Here is a 24,763-nt window from a genome sequence, read left to right on the forward strand (position 1 = left end):
TAGCAAAGAATAACAGAGCAGCATTGCTGCCAGCATGTCTCGCCTCCAGCCACAGGGTGGTTTTCTCCTATCTCAGAATAGAACAAATGTATGATCGGGTTTTACACTGAAACATTCCGTTCCCGGGGCATGCAGGAGACGGAGGCCTTCCGCTTTTACTAATCCTCCTCAGCACAGACCCTTTATGGGTGTCGGGCTGGGGGATGGCTAGGTCTTTCCCTTCCCATGAGGCCATATCTCAGGCTGTCTCAGTGGGGGGAAACCTTGAACAATACCCAGGCTTTCTTGGGCAGAGGTCCTTGCAGCTTTCCGCAGTCCATTGTGCCCCTGGTTAACCGAGAATGGAGAATGGTGATGACTTTTAACAAGCACATGGCCGGTAAACATACTGTTAACAAGGCACAGCCTGCGCAGCCCGAGATCCCTTAAACTTTGATTCCATACAGCACGTTTTTGTGAGCACAGGGTTGGGGCTAAAGTTACAGATTAACAGCATCTCAAGGCAAAACAATTGTTCAAAATACAGATCAAAATGGAGTTTCTTATGTCTTCTTTTACTATATAATAGACACAGTAACAGTCTGATCTCTCTTTTCCCTGGCATTTTCATGTTTTTCATCACAATTAATATTTAGATCTACCTAAAAAGGTTAGTCTTTAAAAATCACCTTCAAGTAAGAAAAGAGTTTCTCTCACAGAATAACATAATCAAACAATAAATAGATCGTAATTTTACACTGTTTCTTTGATTATTCACCTACACAAGAAAACAATGATGAACACCCAAGTAAATAAATATATATATATATTTTTGAGATGGAATCTTGCTCTGTCACCCAGGCTGGAGTGCAGTGGCGCGATCTTGGTGCACTGCAAGCTCTGCCTCCCGGGTTCACGCCATTCTCCTGCTTCAGCCTCCTGAGTAGCTGGGACTACAGGTGCCCGCCATCATGCTTGGCCAATTTTGTTTTTGTATTTTTAGTAGAAATGGGGTTTCACTGTGTTAGCCAGGATGGTCTTGATCTCCTGACCTTGTGATGCACCCACCTCGGCCTCCCAAAGTGCTGGGATTACAGGCGTGAGCCACTGTACCCAGCCAAGAAATAATTTATAAACAGCGTAGGGACAATATACAGGCAAATACCACATATATAACTTTCTTGGCAAGAGAAATGTCTGATTTATATATATGTCTTTTAATTTGCTCGAGGTGAAACCCAATGATGTTTATACAAATTAAACACCACATGGTCATAAAAGGAACAGAGGTTGTTGTTGTTTTGAGACATTGTTTCACTCTTGTTGCCCAGGCTCCTGTGTGATGGCACAATCTCGGCTCACTGAAACCTCCGCCTCCCGGGTTCAAGTGATTCTCCTGCCTCAGCCTCCCAAGTAGATGGGATTACAGGCATGCGCCACGATGCCTGGCTAATTTTGTATTTTTAGCAGAGAAGAGGTTTCTCCACGTTGGTCAGGCTGGTCTTGAACTTCTGGCCTTATGATCTGCCCGCATTGGGTTCCCAAAGTGCTGGGATTACAGGCATGAGCCACTGTGCCTGGCGAAGGTACAGGGTTTAAAATTACCATACAAATATGAAGATTAAAAAACCACTAAAATGGGGTCGAAAACAAGAATAAAAAATTCTGACCTTTAAAATATTGAATATCATATAGAGTATCATAAAAACAATCCTTTACAGTTTTCAACTGTGACTATGTACTTATGAAGAGCTGGCATTTTGAATCTTTGGCATTCAAGGTACAGCAGTAAAAGAAAATTTATCTCAGTAATTAATAAAATGCTGTGATGAGAATGAGACATTTCATTACATTTACTTATTCCACAATTTGAAAATTTAAGCATTTTATTTCAGACACTTTGAATTTGAAATAAAAAATATTTGTTGACATAGAACATATCAAAGTAAAACATACAAGGGGAGTGACATAGCAAGATGGCAGAATAGGAGGTTCTCTACCTAAATCTTCTATGGTTATAAAAAATGCAGCAGTTATACCCTGGAAAAAAGAACCTTTATGGGAACTTTGGAATCCATGTCAAAGGGTGTAAACCCAAGACAGGAGGGCTGTATTGAGAGGGCATGACCTTGCTTGAGTGGCATGCTTGCCCATCATACTCCCAGCTACAAAATAAAATATGATTAATTCTCATTGTAAATATAGCTGTAGGCCATTTGGTTTTGTTTATGCCACTAGCACCATCTGCCAAGACACCAAGGAGGATTCATAATGTCCTGTGTCTCAGGTGAAAGGACTTTAGATGTTGATCCTCTCTGTGATCTCTGAATTAGCCCCTTGCACACATCTATCATGGTGTGGAAGAAATCCTGCACATGCAGGAACCCACAGACAGAAACCCTGGATGTAGGCTTGCCAATATTTATTTGATGGTGGATCTTGATATGGCACTATAACCTGGCTCCAAGTTCATGAAACCAAAGTCCAGAAGCAGTTTTTGCTAACCTGGGACCTGCCAAAAAGCATACTATATGTGCCCCATAGGCATGCTGGCTGACTTTATTCCCACTGTGAATCTTGAAGCTGTCTTAAAACCTATCTCCAGTCTCTGTCAGCTAAAATCTGGGAAGAGTCCTGCTCACCCAGGAATCTAGAGGGAGAAATGCCATGAACCTGGAAACAAGCCTGAAGACTTTGGTCTCAGCTGTGTATGCTGAAGCAGCCCTGTGAATCAGTTCCACACCCTCTCAGCCATGCTCAAGGGTCAGTACTGCTCATCTAGGAACCTAATGACTGGGTTAGATTTCCAAAAACCCAGCAAGAGCCACACAGCAGAAGCCACACCTGCTCACATGGATTCTATCAGCTCTGTCATCTGCATATATAACTGGAGACTTTTTTCCTCAGCACCAGTCTTATTGATCAAGATCCTGAAGAAAGTTCCGTCTTCCCAGAAAACAGAATCCACAACGGTCTGATGCCCTAATAGCAGTTTGCCAAGCATGAACTTCACTGTGATCCGGATCCAATGCACCTTACTGCAATCTCATCAGCACAGAGATCCAATAGGATAAAATATTTACCACCCCAAACTAATCTATAATGACTGAAAGAGATATTTACTCCTTCAGATGCAAGGACATAAAAACAAGGCATCACAGATTATGAAGGATCAGGCAAATGTAACATCACCAAAAGAAACTAAACATGCTTTAGTAACCACTTACAATAAAACACAGATCTAAAAAATGGCTAATAATTCAAAAGAATAAAGAATCTCAATGAGATGCAAAAAAAAAAAAAATTACTGAGTTTTTTTGCAACAGTGTATGAACAAAATCACAATTCATTAAAACAGAACCAATTAGATATGCTGGAGCTGAAGTACATAACAGGAGATCTAAAATACTTAAGAGAAAGCTTTAACAGAAGACTCCATTACACAGGGAAAAAAATCAGCAAATGTAAAAGTAAGTTATTTGAAAGTTCCTAGTTAGAATTTAAAAAAAGAATGTAAGAGTGAATAAAGCATTTGGCCCCCTTATTTTATAATAAATGTTAAGCATGTACATATTTTAGGAGGTTCATGAGTAAGAAAATTTTTTAAAAATTGTTTAAAGATATAATGTCTTAAATTCTTCCCAACCTTAGAAGGAATCTAGACATTAAATTTAAAAGCTCAAAATGTCTATGGCAAGAAGAATCTAACAAAAATTGCCAAGAACACATTATAATTAAACTGCCAAAATTCAAAGACAAAGAGAGATTCTTAAAAGAAGCAAGAGAAAAGAGATTCTTCACATACAAGGGAACTCCTACAAGGTTATCAGCAGATTACCCAGCAAAAACCATGCAAGCCACATAGGAGTAAAACCATATATTTAAAGTGCAAATGAAGAGACATTAAGAAAAAACCTTGACAACTAAGAAGACTATACCTGACAGAGTTGTTCTTTAGAAATGAAGTTTCAAAATCTTCTCTGATTAAAAAAAAAGTTGAAATTTTAATCACTAGACCTGACTTACAACAAATGCTAATGAGAATTTAAGTTGTAATGGAATCCTAACTTACAACAAAAATATAAATCTTACGGAAAATCATATATACATAGTCAAATTTAGAAGGCTATAAACTATAATTATGGTGAATGAATTAATCACATTTAACTCTGGTATAAAGGCTACAAGAAAAATTTATTAAAACTACATATAGCTTCAATAATTTGTTAAAGGGTATACAATATAAAAAGATGTAGAGTGTGACATAAATACTATGTTGAGGGGGGAAAATTATTTTTTCTATACATAGACACTAACTTTTGCTTGAGGCCAGGAGTTCAAAACTAGCCTGCTCAATATAGCATGACCCTGTCTCTTAAATAAGTACATAAATAAAATTAAATAAAGATCTCAGAAAACTATTTAGTCTTTTTAAAAAAAGAAGTGGCATGGGCCTGGCACAGTGGCTCACACCTTTAATCCCAGCACTTTGGGAGGCCAAGGTGGGTGGATCACCTGAGGTCAGGAGGTCGAGACCAGCCTGGCCAACCTGGTGAAAGCCCGTTTCTACTAAAAATACAAAAACTTAGCCAGGTGTGGTGGCAGACGCCTGTAATCCCAGCTACTCAGGAGGCTGAGGCAGGAGAATCACTTGAACCTGGAAGGCGGAGGTTGCAATGAGCTGAGATCACACCACTGCACTCCAGCCTGGATGACAGAGCGAGACTCTCTCTTTAAAAAAAAAAAAAACACCACATCTGAAAACTCTGCTTTGAACTTGTGAACATCTGATTTCCAGCATGGCTTGGATTTAGGCACCTGCAGGGTGACCTTGGGCATACTGTCTTCACAGGAAAGAGGGTTTGTGGGGGAAAAAATGCAGAATAGAAAAGGTGCTTTCAAGAACCCATGGGTGAGGGTTGGTGCACAGTTGGTGAAAGGTCTGGTTAGCGCTACAGATACTGGCCCAGGCAGGACAGCTCTTACTTATAAATGGGTACGTGCAGGGAGATAAGATGGTCAGGTGATCCAGAAGCCCAGGCTACTGCAGGAAAGAAGTTACTGGTGCAGATTCAAGATCTGGGAATTAGAAAGAAGCCATGAATCTTCTGGACACTTATGTGGCCTATTAGTGGAAAACTCTAGAAGCAGAGGTGTTCTCAGCACAATTCCTGAGTGAAGCTTTGTCATGAGTGAAGCATGGCCCTATCATTGCTTAGCATGCATGTGTGTGAATGTGCAGAAATCACATTGTAGCAGCAGGGTGGAGAGAAGAGTCTGCCCTCAGAACTCTTTCCCTTGAAGTCCTCAGTCCCCTTTGACCCCTGGAGGAGGGGTCAAATTCACTGTGACCCCTGGAGGAGGGGTCAATTCACTGTGTGACAGCTTGTGTGCAAACAACAACAACAAAACAAAAAAGCTTCTCAAGCCGGGCGCGGTGGCTCAAGCCTGTAATCCCAGCACTTTGGGAGGCCGAGACGGGCGGATCACAAGGTCAGGAGATCGAGACCATCCTGGCTAACACGGTGAAACCCTGTCTCTACTAAAAAATACAAAAAAAATCTAGCTGGGCGAGGTGGCAGACGCCTGTAGTCCCAGCTACTCGGGAGGCTGAGGCAGGGGAATGGCGTAAACCCAGGAGGGGGAGCTTGCAGTGAGCTGAGATCCGGCCACTGCGCTCCAGCCTGGGCAACAGAGCGAGACTCCGTCTCAAAAAAAAAAAAAAAAAAAAGCTTCTCCATTCTACAACAGACCCAGTGTCTGCCTCCAACCAAGGCTGCTATGATATCTTAATTTTTTTGAAGGGTCTCACTTTGTCACAAAGGATGGAGTGCAGTGGTATGATCTTGGCTCATGGTGGCATCAACCACCCAGGGTTCAAGCGATCCTCCTGCCTCAGCACACCCCCAGGTAGCTGGGAATACAGGTGTGTGCCACCGTGCCCAGCTAATTTTTTTGGATTTTTGGTAGAGATGGGATTTCACCATGTTGCCCAGGCTGGTTTGAACTCCTGCACTCAAGCAATCTGCCCTCTGTGGCCTCTCAAAGTGCTAGGACTATGGGGGTGAACTGTCGCACCTGGCCCGGTATCTTTATTCTAACACCAAATATATGGAGCTTGCTGAACACCAACCAATCCTCCAACACAAACTGGGTGTCCAACAACTCAATTCTGAAAACACCCGGATCAGCATAGACCCCACCGGCTCAGGGTTCAGTCCCACAGTACTGCTTCCACTCCACATGCCAGTCACAAGCCCCAGGGACCCATCTATACTTCTGAGGAACTGTCTATAAATTATGGGCTTCCATAACTCCATCCCTCAAGTTAAAGGATTTGATAAAACTACTCACAGAACTTGGCAAAAACACTTTACCTATGTTTACCAGGTTATTATACTGGATACAACTCAGTAAAAGCCAAGAGGAAAAAATGTATAGGACAAAGAAAAGCAGGGAAGCATGAGGTGGGCCGTGAACCATGGTAGTTATGACTAACATCTCTCAAATCCTTTGTGTTCTGCAAGAAAAGCTTACTGCAAAGAAATGCCCTTTTCATTATGACTTTGATGATGCTCCCTCTTTAGTTATCACAAATTCACAGACTCTGCATTCTCATTTTTCCCTCATAAACAATTAAATAATTTTGTCCTCAGTATTCAGAACAGAATACTTGTTAACCAAACTGCCCAAGTTTCTCTCCTTCCCCCAGGCCCCTGGACTATGCTTCACCTTCATTCTGAGCCAGCATATAACCCTCTTGATGTCCCTCCCAAGAACAGGCTGACTTCAGGGTGAAACATTCTCTAATCTTGAATCTGATTTTGCTGTTCTCCATTCTGCCCTCTCCCTCGCATCTTCTTTCTAATCTTGATTGCTCCTCCATATGACAGATAGCCTTGATCTGCCTCATTTTGGAGATGCTTGCAGATCTTGTGCTTGGTGCTTTTTCCATTGCAATTCTCCTTAAAATAAAGTCACTTCTTACCTACATCAGAATTTATTTTATTTGATGATATCTAGAAACAGGCCGATGACAATAACAATTACACCCTCTCAGAGGACATCACAACCCTCCTCCCATCTTAACTCTCACTGCATCTGCCTGTGGACACCCAGCTTTCCAGGGCTCCGTTGGCTTCTCAGTATAAAGGCTCCTTTCACGTCTACTTTCAGCCAGGTTAGGACACCTGCAGAAAAGGTTCCCAGGAAGAAACTATTGGGCTATTGATGACCTCCTTTGGCAGGGTCAAGATTGGCCTTACCCTGCAGTTAACAGGCTTAGGTCTCTGATTTCCAGTCAAGATTATTCACTTAGTTTTATATAAAAGAACTCAGTGTTTAAATAATCCAACAAAATTCCTCAAACTCATTGCTTATGTTTATAGGAGGAAAGGAGATTGTAAGGCACTTACATTTTATACTTCAACAAGAAAAGCCAAAATATCTATTTCAAACAATAAACATGTCATTCAGGTATTTCCATAGTAACAAATAGGTAATCATACATGAACATTAACCAGGAATGTCAAGTCCTATTCCATAAAATTTAACATTAAATTCAGACATCCAGATAACAAGATACAGAGCAAACTTATTCATTATCACAAATTCTCTACCAGGCAGAAAAGAGAAACTGATATTTTGGCACATCTCTGTAAATCACCAATTTATCTACCAAAATTTCTTCTAAAAATGTATTCACTTCTCCATAGTCATAAAGAGAAATGTTTCCTACTTTTGTTTATCCAGTAATATTCCCATAACTAAGTCCTGAGGTTCAGTATGAAACCACTCCCAAAATGTACAGATCTCAAAAACTTATTACACACTCTCAAGGGAAAAATGAAAGAATTTTTAACAAATATGTCGCTAGACATTTTTAAATGCACATTCCTATTTTTCAAACACTACTAATAAAATGCATTGTACAGTTACTAAAAGTGGAAGTTGAAATAAGTAAACATTTTTTCAAGATGACAAATGCAAGGAGTAGCAGTACTGGCTGGAATAATGATATGTCTGACTCAAGTGTCAAATCGGGCTGAATGGCTTATGATGTACATCCTCCTTCATCCTTCTCATTGAAATACTTAATGACCACCCTCCCAAGAACCTCTGCACTGTGTGCCTGGAGTGCCTATTATTTATTTATTTTTGCAGGTCCATGCACTGTCTTGCTAGAATGGACTTTCATTGTCTTTGGGGATACTATCTTTTTCTCCCTTCACAATTCTGAAAAAATCCAGATGATAGAAATTATTTCTGCCTTTCCCCTCAATATCAGAATTCCATTGGCTGAACAGCAATGTGTCTCCAAAAAAACGGAAACTGGATTGGGAGAAAGAAAATCTTGGCCAGGCATGGTGGCTGACGCCTGTAATCCCAGTACTTTGGGAGGCTGAGGCGGGTGGATCATGAGGTCAGGAGATTGAGACCATCCTGGCCAAGATGGTGAAACCCTGTCTCTACTAAAATACAAAAAATTAGCCGGGCATGGTGGCGCATACCTGTAGCCCCAGCTACTTGGGAGGCTGAGGCAGGGCAATTGTTTGAACCCAGGAGGTGGAGGTTGCAGTAAGCTGAAGTCATCCCACTGCACTCCAGCCTGGGCAGCAGAGCAAGACTGTCTCAAAAAAAAGAAAATAATGCCACAAGGATGTGGCTTTTTGAATGAAGCGTAAACCATGAGAGTGCTCTGAGCACCAGGGCACCCAGCTGCCTCCGAGAGGGTTCACCCCACCCCTCAGGCCGTCCACTATGAGGAGATGCTGCAGTAACTATTATACCCTAACCACTCCAAAAGACATGGCTGCCGTGGGCATCTGGGATCTTCCCCAGAGAGTTCTGAATCCTAGGACCAGGAAAAGACAACAGTATGGCTGAGGACAAATTACCTCATAAAGTTGGGAACCTAAACCCAAAAACATTCTGATAAGGTGTCTGCATCTGAAGAAGACAAAAGAAAAAAGAAGAGGCACAAAGGATACCCACTTTCACCAGTGTTACTCAACATAATACTAGAAGTGTTAGCTAGAGCAATGAGAAAGGGGGAAAAAAAGGCATCCAAATCTGAAAGGAAGAAGTCAAATTACCTTTGTTTGCAGATGATGTGGTCTTATATTTGGAAAAACATATTTCACTAAAACACTACTAGACTTGGTCAAGATATAAGATTGAAAGTGAGTCGGACGCAGTGGCTCATGCCTGTAACCCCAGTACTTTGGGAGGCTGAGGCGGGTATATCACCTGAGGTCAGGAGTTCGAGACCAGCCCGGCCAACATGGTGAAACCTCATCTCTGCTAAAAAATTACAAAATTTAGCCGGGTGTGGTGGCTCATGCCTGTAGTCCCAGCTACATGGGAGGCTGAGGCAGAGGAATTGCTTGAACCCAGGAGGCAGAAGTTGCAGTGAGCAGAGATTGCACCAATGTACTCCAGCCTGGGTGACAGAGCGAGACTCTGTCTCAAAAAAAAAAAAAAAAAAAGTGTGTCTATATGCTAACAGTGAACAATGTAAAAACAAATCAAGAGAACATAGTCACAAATTAAAATTAAATACCTAGGAATTAAGCAAAGAAGTGAAAAATCTCTACAATTAGTACTATAAAACACTGATGCAAGAAATTTAAAAAGACAAACAACTGAGTAATGTTTTATGTTCATGAATAGGAAGAATCAACATTTTAAAAATGTCCATACTACCCAAAGCAATCTACAGATTTAATACAACCTCTAGAAAAACATCAATGACATTCTTCACAGAAATAGAAAAAACAATCCTACAATGTAGACAGAACCACAAAAGAATCCGAATACCCAAAGCCATTGTAAGAAAAAATAAACTAGAGGAATCACAGTATTTGACTTTAAATGATACTACCGAGCTACAGTAATTAAAACAGCATGAAACTGATCAGTGAAACAGTAGAGAGAATGCAGAGACATATCCATGTATCTACAACCAACTTATTTTTGACAAAGGTGTCAAGAATATATACTGGGAAAAGGAGTCTTCAATAAATTGTGCTACAAAAACTGAATATCCATATTCAGAAGAATGAAACTAGACCCCATCTCTTGCCATATAGAAAAATTACATCAAAATGTATTAGAGACAAATCTAAAACCTCAAACTATGAAACTCCTACAAGAAAACATTGGTGAAGCTCTACAGGTGAGGCCCAGGAAACTGGGCAAAGATGTCACAAGCACAGGCAACCAAAGCAAAAATGAAATGGAATCACATCAAGTTAAAGGGCTTCTAAACAGCAAATGAAACAATTAACAAAGTTAAGGGAGAGCACATAAAATGAGAGAAAATATGTGTAAACTGCCCATCAGAAAAAAAAATTAATAATGAGAATACGTAAAGTTCACAAACAGCTCTATAGGATAAAATTGAATAATCTAATTATAAATGGGCAAACATTTGAATAGACATTTCTCAAAAGACGGCATACAAATGACAAAAAGGCATATGACGAGTGCTCAACATCATTTATCATCAGATAAATGCAAACCAAATGACAATGAGATATTATCTTACTCCAATTACAACGGCTCTTACCCAAGTCGGGCAATAAAAAATGCTGATGAGGATGTGGAGAAAAGTGAACTCTGGCACTGTCTTGGTGGGAATGTAAATTAGACAGTCACTGTGGAGAACAGTTTAGAGGTTCCTCAAGAAATGAAAAATAGAGCTACTGTATTATCCAGCAATCCCAAGCAGCTACATAAAAGAAAGGGAATCAGGGCATCAAAGAGATATTTGCACCTCCATTTTTATTGCAGCAGTGTTCACATTATCCAAGATTTAGAAGCAACCTAAGTGTCTATCAACGCATGAATGGATAAAGCAAATGTGGTACATATACACAATGGAGTACTTTTCTTTCTTTTTTTTGTTTGAGATGGAGTCTCGCTGTCTCTCTCCCAGGCTGGAGTGCAGTGGGGCGATCTCGGCTAACTGCAAGCTCCACCTCTTGGGTTCATGGCATTTTCCCCTCTCAGCCTACCAAGTAGCTGGGACTACAAGCACCGGTCAACCGCACCTAGCTAACTTTTTTTGTTCACTTCAAGCTCTGCCTCCAGAGTTCACGCCATTCTCCTGCCTTAGCCTCACGAGTAGCTGGGACTACAGGCGCCCACCACCTCGCCCGGTTAATTTTTTGTATTTTTAATAGAGACGGGGTTTCATCATGTTAGCCAGGATGATCTCCATTTCCTGACCTCGTGATCCACCTGCCTGGGCCTCCCAAAGTGCTGGGATTACAGGCGTGAGTCACCGCACCCGGTCTTGTTTTTGTATTTTTACTAGAGACGGGGTTTCACCACGTTGGCCAGGCTGGTCTCGAACTCCTGACTTCAGGTGATCTGCCCACCTCAGCCTCCCAAAGTGCTGGGATTAGAGGTGTGAACCACCACGTCTGGCCAATGGAGTACTTTCCAACCGTTAAAAAAGAATATAAGATTCTGTGATTTGCAACAACATGTATGGAACTAGAGATCATTATGTTTAGAGAAATAATCTAGGCATATAAAGGCAAACTTTGCATGTTCTCACACATTTACTGAAGCTAAAAATTAAATTAATTTCATGAAGAAGGATTGTTACAGAGGTTGGAAAATATAGTAGGGGGCTGGGAGAAAGTGAGGAAAGTTAATGGGTTCAAAAAAATTGGAAAGAGTAAGATTTAGTAGTTGCTAGTACAACAGAGTGACTATAGTCAAAAGCAACTTAATTGTATATTTTTAAATAACTAAAAGAATGAAATCAGATCATCTGTAAAACAAAGGACAAATAGTTAAGATAATGAATACCTATTTACCTTGATGTGATTTTTATGTATTTCTTGCCTTCATAAAAAATCTCATGTAACCCAGAAAGAGAGAGAGAGAGAGAGAGAGCACGAGAGAGCGCGAGACAGAAAGAGAGAGATAGGGATAGGCCAGGCACAGTGGCTCACGCCTGTAATCCCAGCACTTTGGGAGGCCGAGGCGGGTGGATCACGAGGTCAGGAGATCGAGACCATCCTAACATGGTGAAACCCCATCTCTACTAAAAAAAATGTTAGAAAATTAGCTGGACATGGTGGCAGGCACCTGTAGTCCCAGCTACTTGGGAGGCTGAGGCAGGAGAATGGCATGAACCCGGGAGGCGGAGCTTGCAGTGAGCCAAGATTGCGCCACTGCACTCCAGCCTGGGCGACAGAGCAAGACTCCATCTCAAAAAAAAAAAAAAAAAAAGATACATATATATATATATATATAGAGAGAGAGAGAGAGAGAGCACGCTACTGTGTATTCACAAAAATTAAAAATTAAAATAATAAATAAAAATATCAATTTAAATTGCAAGGCTTAAAAATAAAAATCACTGGTCCTCATTTCTTCATAGATACATGACCTTAACATTATATTGATCACATTGCTTTTGTGGGAATTCCAAAACATAGTTAAGAATGTGTACTACTTCACTTTAGCAAAAGGCCAAAAACATGAAGAGAAGAAAAATTTTATTAAAATTTTATTATGTCCGGCACAGCCTTACCTCCTGCCAGTACAGCATGGTCAACAATGAGAAACTCCCAACTCTATGCTTCCTCAGGAGAGAAAGAGAAACACAGAATATCTGCCCACATTTTTGGTTTTTGGCGGGCTGTCAAAGATGGCTTTTGTCTCCCCTGACAGAGTGCTGAAGAAAAACGTGGTATACTTTGGATGACAGCAGCTATGCATATTTTACATTACTGAAAGAAGCAATCCTAAAGACATATGAGAATGAAGGAGGCCAGAAGTGCTCAAAAATTGTCAAAAAGAGAAACAACATCAGAAGCATCATACATCCTGATTTTGAAAACCTATTATAAATTTATGGTAATTGAAATACTTTATAACTGGATCAAAAAAAGACAATACCAGTGAAACAGAATAGAGCACATAAATAATCCCTTGCATATGTTATCAAATGAATAATTTACACATTCCATCATCCATATTCATTGTAGTATCATCTACAAAAGCAAATACGTGAGAAGAATCAAGTTTTCTTTTTTCTTTTTTTTTTGAGATGGGAGTCTTGCTCTGTCGCCCAGGCTGGAGTGCAGTGGCATGATCTCGGCTCACTGAAAGCTCCGCCTCCTGGGTTGACACCATTCTCTGGCCTCAGCCTCACGAGTAGCTGGGACTACAGGCAACTGCCACCACGCCCGGCTAATTTTTTGTATTTTTACTAGAGATGGGGTTTCACTGTGTTAGCCAGGATGGTCTCGATCTCCTGACCTCATGATCCGCCCACCTCGGCCTCCCAAACTGCTGAGAATACAGGCTTGAGCCACAGCGCCTGGCTAAGTTTTCTTAATAAATGAATAAAGACAATTTGAAATGTACTAATAATTAAATATTATTCAGCTTCTTAAAAGCAGAAAAATTTATTACATCCACAATAAGGATGCTTTTTTTTTTTTTTTTTGAGACAAAGTCTCGCTCTTGTACCCCAGGATGGAGTGCAATGGCACAATCTCGGCTCACTGGAACCTCCACCTCCCAGGTTCAAGCAATTCTCCTGCCTCAGCCTCCTGAGTAACTGGGATTTGCTAATTTTTGTGGTTTAAGTAGAGACAGGGTTTCACCATGTTGGCCAGGCTGGTCTCGAACTCCTGACCTCAGGTGATCTGCCCACCCAGGCCTCCCAAAGTGCTAGGATTACAGGCGTGAGCCACTACATCTGGCCTAAGGATGCATTTTTGAGACTTTATTTATGTGCAAGAAGCCAGGCACAAAAAGATAAATACTATATAATTCTACTTATGTAAGATACCTAAAGTAGTTAAGCTCCTAGAAACAGAAAGTAGACTAAACTGTGTCGGGGGCTAAGTGGAGAAGAAAATGAGTAGTTTTTGTTTCACAGACAACCTGTTAGAACACAAAATAACTCTTATTTTTTAAAACTGTAAGATCTGGGTATATGTGCAGGTTTGTTATATACGTAAACTTGTGTGACAAAGGTTTGTTGTACAGATTATTTTGTCATCAAGGTATTAAGCCTGGTACGTATTAAAGATTGAATTACACAATGCATCCTTTCATATTACTTGGAATCAAACTAGAAATCAAAAGCAGAATCAAAATTGCCAAATCCAAAAATATGTGAAACTTAACAGAAGATTTAATATTTTTAAATGACAATACTACCCACAGTGATACTCAAATTCAGTGTAATCCTGATGAAAATCCAAATGATGCTTTTTAAAGACATCTTTTTAAAAATTCTTACATTTACATGGAATATCAAAGGACCACTGATAGCCTGAACATTCTTAGAAAACAAGGACAAAGTTAGAGGCACAATGCTTCCTTTGTTTAGAATAGATTACAAAGCTACATAAATAAAAACAGTGTGGTACTTGCAAGAAGACAAATAGCAATGGAACAGAACCCAGAACTTAAAGCCAAACCATGTTTGTGTATATGCTCAAATGATCTTCAACAGGGTTGCTATGACCGCACAACAAGAAAAAGACAGTCTCTTCAATAAATGGTGTTGGAAAACTCTGTAACTACATGGGAAAAACTGAGGTTGGGTCCTTCACCCGAACCATATACAAATACTATCCTGAATGAGTTAAATATTTAAATGTCAGAATTATACCTATACGATCTCTAGAAGAAAATACAGTAAGTTTATGACCTTGGTCTCAGCAATGTTTCCTTGCATACAACATCAAATATCTGAGGAACAAATTTTAAAAACTCAGAAAAATGGGACTACATTAAATTTATCTCTGCATATTAAACATTTTGTAAGAGTCCCATGTAAGAAGAAAACAAATTAAAAAGCATATATTTGACAGAAGCTAACATCCAGAACTTCAAAAAAATCAACAAATAGTAAGTAACATGATTAACAAATGAACAAGATAAAAATGGTTCTCCAAAGATGAAATGCACACAGCAAACAATTACTGAAAAAAATTTCCAATCTTTAGCAAAATGTAAAGCAAAACCACAATGAGGTATTATTGTGCATTAATTAGGATGGCCAATATCAAGCAAACAATGACAAATGTTGTTATTTGTACCTGAAAAATGTATAAAGGTTCCTCCAAAAATTAAAAATGAAGTTATTATATGACCCAGTAATCCCACTCCTTTCTTTCTTTTTTTTTTTTTTTTTTTTTTGAGACAGAGACTTGCTCTGTTGCCCAGACTGGAGTGCAGTGGCGTGATCTCAGTTCACCACAACCTCAGCCTCCTGGGTTCAAGTGATTATTGTGGCTCAGCCTCCCAAGTAGCTGGGATTACAGGTGCACACTACCACTCCTGGCTAATTTTTGTATTTTTAATAGAGACAGGGTTTCACCATGTTGGCCAGGCTGGTCTTGAACTCCTGACATCAAGTGATCCACCTGCCTTGGCCTCCCAAAGTGCTGGGATTACAGGTGTGAGCCATGGTGCCCTGCCCCACTTCTGAGCATCTATTCAAAATATGCAAAGTATACCTGAAAGAAATTTGCATTTTCATGTTTACTGCAGCAATATTCACTGTATTAGTTTATTCCGGCATTGATATAAAGAAATACCTGAGACTGGGTAATTTATTTTAAAAAGGAGGTTTAATTGGGTCATGGCTCTACAGCCTGTACAGAAAGTGCAGCAACTTCTGCTTCTGGGAAGACCTCAAAAAGCTTCCAATCATAGCAGAAAGCAAAGGGACGGTGAGTCATCTTACATGGTGGGAGCAAGAGTAAGAGAGATTGAGAAGAAGTGCCACATACTTTTGAAAAATGAGATCTCAGGAGAACTCACTCGCAATGGCAGACAGTACCAAAGGGGCTAAGCTAAACCATTCATGAGAAGCCAACCCTATGACTCAACCACCTCTCACCAAGCCCACCTCCAACACTAGGGATGGAAATTTGACATGAGAGTTGAATGGAAACGCAGATCCAAACCATATCATTTTCAAAAGCCAAAAACTGAAAAAACTCAAACACCCTTCAATGGATGAATAATTTAAAAAGATGTGCTTTATACATACAATGAAATATTCTTTAGCCTCCAATGAAAATATCTTGTGAGATGCTACAATAAGGATAAATCTCAAAGCCATTATTTAAAGTGAAATAAGACACCAACAAAGTGACAGTGTATGATTCCACTTATATACAATATCTTGTGTAGTAAACTAGGAAATAGAAGTAGAAACACGCTTGCCTATGGTTAGGGTTGTGAAGCCTCAGTGGAGCCAGAGATCAAGGAGGGTTATTTAGAAAAAACAGGCCCTCACCCAGGTGGCTAACTCAAGGGCCCATAGACATGGCTACAGACAAGGAAATGGCACACAAGCCTGGTGTTACTGAAGATTATGAAGCAGTTCTGCAACCGTTATCAAACTCCTCTCAGCTACAGTCCACAAGTGGTCCTTGCCATTAAGAGACCTGCAGGGAGACACACCCAGCCATAACCCTGGAGGCAGCCTTATATATCTTGGCCTCAGTTGTGCTCCCTGAAGCAAACCTGTGACTCAGTTCTAGCCCTCACAGTCACAGTCTGTGGCCAGTTGTACACACTCAGGGACCCACATAGAGACTTGTGAAAACTGTTCCCAGGTAGTCAGCAGAAGCCAAACCCATTCATACACCTGATATTTGGCCCGACACACGCAGAAAAACTTCAAACCCTACCCTACTGCCTGCCATATAGATTAATGTCCTCAAGGATATTTAATGTTTCCATGGCCCAGAAATAATCCATGACTGTCCAAATCTCTGGTAACACAACCATCAAAGGCAGACCCCACAGCAGACCCTGCATCATCCTTGTAACCCAGCTACAACTCTTCTTCTCTGCAACCCCAGAGGTAATCTCATCAGCCTGTGGACCAAACAAATGGGAGATCTTTACCTGTCAAAAATAGTTTACAGGAACTGTAATCATTGTTAGATCCTTCAAATGTACAGACACAGGGCTGCTTCAGAGACCACAGCTGAGGCCAAGATATGCAGGCCTGCCTGCAGGGCCACAGCTTCTATCTTAACATATTCCTGGAAGTTTCTTTCAGAAAAATTGGGTAAGGAAAAGGACAACAAAGTTCTCCAGCTTGGAAAAGAAGTAAAAATGTCACTGTTTGTAGATAATATGATCATGCATACATATATAAAACCCTAGAGTAAAACAAGAAAAATTGTTTGAATTAATAAATGCATTTGTTAAAGTATCAGGATACATAATCAACATACAAATACTTGTGGGTTTTTTTTTTTTAAAGACGTGGTCTCACTGTGTTGCCCAGACTCATCTCAAACTCCTGTCTCAAGCCATTCACCTGCCTTGGAATCTGAAAGTGCAGGGATTACAGAAATGAGACATTGCATCTGGTCCAACATACAAATATTTGTTGCATACAGTAGCAACAAATTTTCCAGAAAAGAAACAATTTTCATTTGCAATAGTATAAACATAAATTTAACCAATAAAATAAAAAAATTATACATTAAATACAATAATATTGATGACAGAAATTGAAGTAGATACAAATAAATGGAAACATATTCCATTAGAATAACTAACACTGTCAAAGTATCATATTATCCAAAATGATCTATAGATTCAATGTGATCCCTATCAAAGTTTTAGTAGCTTTTTTCACAGTAATAGAAAACACAATTGTAAAATTTAAGTGTAACCTTAAAAAACTTTAAATAACTGGAGCAATCTTGAGAAAGAACAATGTTGGGGCATCATACTCTCTAATTTCACATTTTATTTAAAGGTTATAGTAATCAAGAGTATGGCATATGCATAAAAACAGATACAAAAGCCAATGGAACAGAATAGGGAGCCCAAAAACAAAACCAGAATACAAGGTCAACTAATCTTTGAAAAGGCCACCAAGAATATCCACTGCAGAAAATACAGTCTTGCCGATACATGGTGCCAGAAAAACTGGGTACCCACAAGTGAAAGAATAAAAGTAGAATATTTTCTTACACCATACCCCAAAATTAACTCAAAATGAAACACTTAAATGTAAGATATAAAACCTTAAAACTCCTAAACATATATATAAAAAAACCCTTGTTAATACTAATCTTGGCAATAACTTTTTTGATATGGCATGAAAAGCACAGCAACAAAAAATACAAACAAGTGGAAGTGCATCAAATTGAACAGCTTCCACACAGCAAAGGAAAAAAAATTATTTAAACTCTACAGCATAGGAAATTATTTGCAAGCCATATATCTAATAAGAAGTTAATATCCAAAATGTATAAAGACACTTCTGCAATTCAAAGCAAAACAATAATAACCCATTCAAAACTAGACAAACCATACATATAAGGGAAATCTGTATGCTGTTGGTGAGATGTAAATAAAGTCATCATAAAAAACAGTAAAGAATAAAAATGGAAATATCATACAATGCAGCAATACCACTTCTGAGCATCCTACCAAAGAAAATAAAATTTGTACCTTGAAAAAAGATCTTCAGCCCTATGTTCACTGTAGTATTGTTTACAATAGCCAAAATATGGTGTGTGTGTGTATATATATATAGACAGCAGAATACTATTCCGCCAGAAGAGAAGGAAATCTAGCCATTTACAACATGGATAGACCTGGAGGACATTATGCTAAATGAAATAAGCCAACCACAGAAAGACAAAGAAACTGCTTAAGTTAAATGAGAAATCGAAAAAAATAAACTCATAGAAGCAGAGTGTAAAATGGTGGTTGTAAAAAAAAAAAAGGGGGGGGGTTGTTAGTGCCTGAGGGTAGAAATATGAGATGTTCAAAGACTACAAATTTTTAGCTATAAGTTGAGTAAGTCTGAGAAATCTAATGTAAATTAGCATTAGATTAGCCAAATAGCATTGTGTTTATAGTTAGTAATACTGTAATGTATGCTTACAATTTGCTACAACAGTAGATCTTAAGTGTTCTTACTACAAAAAAAAATTGAGGTACTAGATGTCTTCACCAACTTGACTGCATTTTGTTTCACAATGTATATGCATATCAAATCATTACATTGTACACATTAAATATATAGTTATACTATTTTTATTTATCAGAAAAATCCATGTCACAGTAAGTACACAATGTTCAAAATAGGTTTTTGAAAACTGCATCTTTAAATAAAACCATGTTGCTATATATACCATTCAAACATAACCCTTGTTTCTATCAATTCAACTATGGTAATTCTGCCTCTGGGTTTAAGCGATTCTCCTGCCTCAGCCTCCTGAGTAGCTGGGATTACAGGTGTGCGCCACCACACCCAGCTAATTTTTTGTATCTTTAGTACAGATGGGGTTTCAGCATGTTGGCCATGCTGGTCTCAAACTCCTGACCTCATGATCCGCCCGCCTCGATCTCCCAAAGTTCTGGGATTACAGGTGTGAGTCACCGCACCCAGCCAATATTAGTTTTCTTAAACAATATGTTGCTTCACTTACAGTTTCCATGAAACTATCAACAATGTTAAGTGAGAATTTACAATACACATATATAACTTATATAGGTGTGTGTATGTGTGAGACCCACATTTTTACATAGATATAGATCTCAATGACAGAATCCCAGTAGGCTTTTTTTTTTTTTTTTTTTTTTTTTTTGAGACAGAGTCTCACTCTGTAGCCCAGGCTGGAGTGCAATGGTGCCATCTCAGCTCACTGCAACCTCAGCCTCCCGGGTTCAGCAATTCTCCCACCTCAGCCTCCTGAGTACCTGGGATTACAGGTGCCTGCCAACATGCCCAGCTAATTTTTATAATTTTAGTAGAGACGGGGTTTGACCATGTTGGCCAGGTTGGTCTCGAACTCCTGACCTCAGGTGATCCACTCACTTCGGCCTCCCAAAGTGCTGGGATTACAGGCGTGAGCCACTGTGCCCGATCCCCAGTAGGCTTCTTACTAAAATTGTAAGATAATAGTTATTAGGAAATAATAATATACACTTAGCAGTCTTCTAGTTAATAACAGTGCATTTAAGAAATCTTAGCAGGGCGCGGTAGCTCACGCCTGTAATCCCAGCACTTTGGGAGGCAGAGGCGGGTGGATCACGAGGTGAGGAGATCGAGATCATCCTGGCTAACACGGTGAAACCCCGTCTCTACTAAAAATGCAAAAAAAATAGCTGGGCATGGTGGCGGGCGCCTGTAGTCCCAGCTACTCTGGAGGCTTGAGGCAGGAGAATGGCGTCAACCAGGGAGGTGGAGCTTGCAGTGAGCTGAGATCGCGCCACTGCACTCCTGCCTGGGCGACAGAGCGAGATTCCCTCTCGGGGGGGTGGGGGGGGGGGGAAGAAATCTTGAAGGTGAGTAGATACTTTAATCAAGTGGTATTCAATCCAATGAATGTAAGAACATTTTGCTTATCTGTTGTGGTAGATATCATAAAAATTATTCATGAACTTTTTTTTTGTAAAGCTCATCAGGTATCGTTAGTGTTAGTGTATTTTATGTGTGGCCCAAGACAATTCTGCTTCCAATGTGGCCCAGGGAAGCTAAAAGGTTGGAAAACTATGCTTTAAACTATATTATAATTTGAAAATTTACACATATAGAGTTTAAATTACAAATCTCAGTTTATACTAAAACAATAACATTTTGAAGTACAATCAGCAACACATTTTTCATATTTAGGAAAATGCTTATCGTTCTTATAAAATTGCTAAGAAAGAATTTCTGTAGAATTACATTTGCAATAGGATTAAAAATCACTAAGCAGAAAAGGTACAACATCTGTCCCTAGCGTTCCTGGGATTTCTGAACCAAATTCCAATATGTCCACTACTTGCCTTACATATTTAGGCATGAAACAAAATCAGTATTTGAAAACAATACGTTAACATAGAGCTCCTCAATAACACAAGAATTCCTATGTCTCCAAAAGCAATGGAACAGCAGTCAGATCATGCAGCCCCTTATAAGTGATAAAGTGGACATCGGCTCTCCCTATAAACTTGAAGGGAGATCTCTAAAGAAAAGAGAGGGCTGGGTGTGGTGGCTCACACCTGTAATCCCAGCACTTTGGGAGGCCGAGGCAGGTGGATCACCTAAAGTCAGGAGGAGTTTGAGACCAGTCTGGCCAACATGGCAAAACCCTGTCTCTACTAAAAATACAAAAATTAGCTAGGTGTATTGGCAGATGCTTGTAATCCCAGTTACCCAGGAGGCTGAGGTAAGAGAATCGCTGGAACCTGGGAGGCACAGGCTGCAGTGAGCTGAGATCGCACCACTGCACTCCAGCCTGGGTGACAGAGCAAGACTCCATCTCAAAAAAAAGAAAAAAGAGAATTCTTAGAAGATTTAACAGCAGGGGGCTGCGGATGCCCCTATTTGTGAACATGAGAAAAAATGCAGCCTTTTCAGAAATTATTTGCATTGAAGAAGAGCTTTCCAAACTACATTTGAAGGCCTGGCTTCCTTCTTTGACTTTGGTCCCCTTGCCTGTGTCCTCTCCTTCATTCACTCTCACCTACCTGGGGCTCTGGCTACTGTCTCATGTGTCTTCCCATTAAAGGGCTCTTTTCTTTGCTCCAAACAAGTGATCAGGTCTGAGTTAAAGAGAGCAACACCTGTTTTACTCAAAAAAAAAAAAAAAAAAAAAAAAAAAAGTAACATGACTATTGCCGAGGATTCACCAATTACCAACTTAGCCCTACGCTAAGAAGAAAAGACAAATGATGGAAGATTCTAAAAAATTGATCAAAAAATTGTTTCCTGATAGGCTCTTTAGAATATTTAAGTATTTTAAATCTGTGGTTTCTAAGTTCCACTACCCAGTACTACTGAATCAAAAAAACTTGGTGCAAATTGGATTTTTTTTTTTTTTTGAGACGGAGTCTTGCTCTGTCGCCCAGGCTGGAGTGCAGTGGCCGGATCTCAGCTCACTGCAACCTCCGCCTCCTGGGTTCACGCCATTTTCCTGCCTCAGCCTCCCGAGTAGCTGGGACCACAGGCGCCCGCCACCTCACCCGGCTAGTTTTTTGTATTTTTAGTAGAGACGGGGTTTCACCGTGTTAGCCAGGATGGTCTCGATCTCCTGACCTCATGATCCACCCGTCTCGGCCTCCCAAAGTGCTGGGATTACAGGCTTGAGCCACCGCACCCGGCCCAGGATTTTAAGATGTGGAAAACAATATTTTACAACACTGAATTTCTAGAATTACCAGTAATCTAGAGTGAAGGACACAAATTACCTCAAGAAAAAAGAAGGTTTAGGTAAAGATGAAACATCTTAAAGATTTTTTTTACATCAGCAAACTCCCAATTTTTTCATGAAGAAACAAACTGAAACTAATGTACGCAAAGCAGAAGCTCCCAAGAAACATTCTACAAAGAGAAAAAATAAAACTCTGAGGGAATATTAGGAATTACATGTGAAAGTTATCCTCACCCAGGGAGACCAGATTTCTATAGTTCTCCAACATCACATCTCTATATAAATTCTGCTGGGCGGGATCCAGACATTTCCACTCTTCTGGGGAGAATTCTATGGCCACATCCCTGAATGTTAAGGTTCCTGAAAACACATATTTATCAAGTGACAGAGTTTTTTTTTTTTTTTTTTTTTTGAGACAGAGTCTTGCTTTGTTGCCCAGGCTGGAGTGCAGTGGCGCCATCTCAGCTCACTGCAAGCTCTGCTTTTTGAGTTCATGCCATTCTCCTGCCTCAGCCTCCCGAGCAGCTGGGACTACAGGCGCCTGCCACCATGCCTGGTTAATTTTTTTTTTTGTATTTTTAGTAGAGACAAGGTTTCACCTTGTTAGCCAGGATGGTCTCAATCTCCTGACCTCGTGATCTGCCTGCCTCGGCCTCCCAAAGCACTGGATTACAGGTGTGAGCCACCGCGCCCGGCCAGTGACAGAGTTCTCAATTTGACCACAGGAGAAATGAGTTAAGGGAGCTAGTTCTGACTGTAATTATCTGATAAAATAACTTTCAACACAGTAATGTTCTCTAAAGTATTCTATAACTCTTAGGAAAAAGGAAGGCATGCGAGCAATTACTGTTGCTGCAGTGGAAATATGGGCTACACTGACCTGCTGCTACCAAAACCAAGCAGAGTAGGCCCTGTGACTTCCTGGAACAAAGGGTAAACTCACCACTCATTAAAGTATCTGGAAACCCTCATGCTTGACCCTGGCCTCGCTGTAGAATCATGTTTTAATTTTAAAAACAGGGATGTTTCCACCCAGAACAACAGACAGGATCTGTGGGGAGGGAACAAGTGACTGTTTGTCGTCAAACAGTCCATGTGATCCTATTAGAAGACTGGGCTGAGAGTCAGCTAAGCACAGGCTTTCAAGCTTCAATGTGCGTATAAATTATTTGCTATTCTAGGCCTCACTGTAAATAACAAAATTCTGCAGGTTTGAAAAAGGTCCATGAATTATATAGATTCTTATAGCAAGTCTCCTGTTGATGCTGATATTCCTCCCCCTAGATCCATTATAGTACCACTCAGCTAGAGAAAGCAGGCACAGCACACAGGGTCCCTTACCCCAACACAAATACTTTTCATCGGAAGACAAGACCACCAGTCATCATCCTGAAACAGGGCATTCTCTGCAGGCCCTTCAATGGTTACAGAGGCTGGAGATGGTGGCAATGTCTAAATAAGTCTGCATTTGAAAAACATGTGCACATGCATTACTGTGATCTTTACGGAGCATGTACTTGTGTGCAGGAGTATGTCACAGAGCACTGTGCTGGGAAGCTCACATTATGTGTGTTAATTCTCATAACATCCTGGGAGGTGGGTACTAAGTGTCCTATAATTCCCAGGATTTAAATGCAGGGCCCAGCATTTCTATTTTTTTTTTCTGTTTCCCTATCATTGATTTTTTTTTAAAAAAATGTTCAGAATAATAGTTCAATATAAATAGATGGGAGAGAAACAGAATGGAAGTGTTAAGTGCAATTCAGAGGAATTTATTTTTGTATTTGTATTTACTTTGAGAATTGTAAAAAAAAAAAAAAACTGTAGGGATGGAGAACAGATTGCTGGGTGTCTCTAGAAACACTGGTTTTAATTTTATAAAAAGAATTTAAAGCACAAAAGTATATTGCTTTTCCCCATTTATCTGCTTTTGTGTTTCAGGAAATTGGAAGCACCAGCTCTGAAGAGGCAGTAGGAGCAGCCACCCCAAACTCAGATCTCCTCTAAGCAGTTCTGTGAGAGATTTCAGTGTGGATTAGACCTGGACAAGATTCAGCAGAGGGTGGATCTGGGCAGGGTTGGGAGAGAAGGTGGGCCCTAGGCTTCTGCTCTCTGGGCCACTAAATATTTTCAGTTTTGTTTTTTCTAAGCCTGAGCAAGAGAAATTTGATTCCCAGAGTTTGTGTAATTTTAATCTATTTTAGACACTTCCCTGTCTATATTACAACATACAATAAGGAGGAATTTAACCAAAACCCTTATGTTTTTCTGGACCAATTATATTAGAAGCTAAATACTTATTCTTAGCAAGCTAAAAACAATACAAATAATAAGAACTTCTTTTCTATCCATGAATAGCCCTTCAGGTAGAGGCATCAAAACTCACAAAACAATAAAAGGGAAGTAACCCTAATGAAGCTTAAGCTTCCCATGCAGTTTCCGTCTTTGTACTGAACACATGATGCTGAATTCTACCATTTATTCATGTGCTCTAGACTGCAAGTTCCTTCAAGGGAGGGACCGTGACTGCTTCGTCTCTTTTTCTAATGACCATACAAAATAGAAGCAATTAGCTTATTGATCAGTTTGAGTCTCCAGAACCAGAAAACTGG

General features: G+C 40.0%; 1 pseudogene; it reads right to left on the minus strand.

Moving 5' to 3' along the window:
• The window catches only part of LOC104669906, a 43,031-nt pseudogene that overhangs the window by 15,266 nt on the left and 3,002 nt on the right, over window positions 1-24,763 (minus strand).

This window comes from Rhinopithecus roxellana, chromosome 2 (genome assembly GCF_007565055.1).
Source record: "Rhinopithecus roxellana isolate Shanxi Qingling chromosome 2, ASM756505v1, whole genome shotgun sequence".
NCBI classification, from domain to species: Eukaryota; Metazoa; Chordata; class Mammalia; order Primates; family Cercopithecidae; genus Rhinopithecus; species Rhinopithecus roxellana.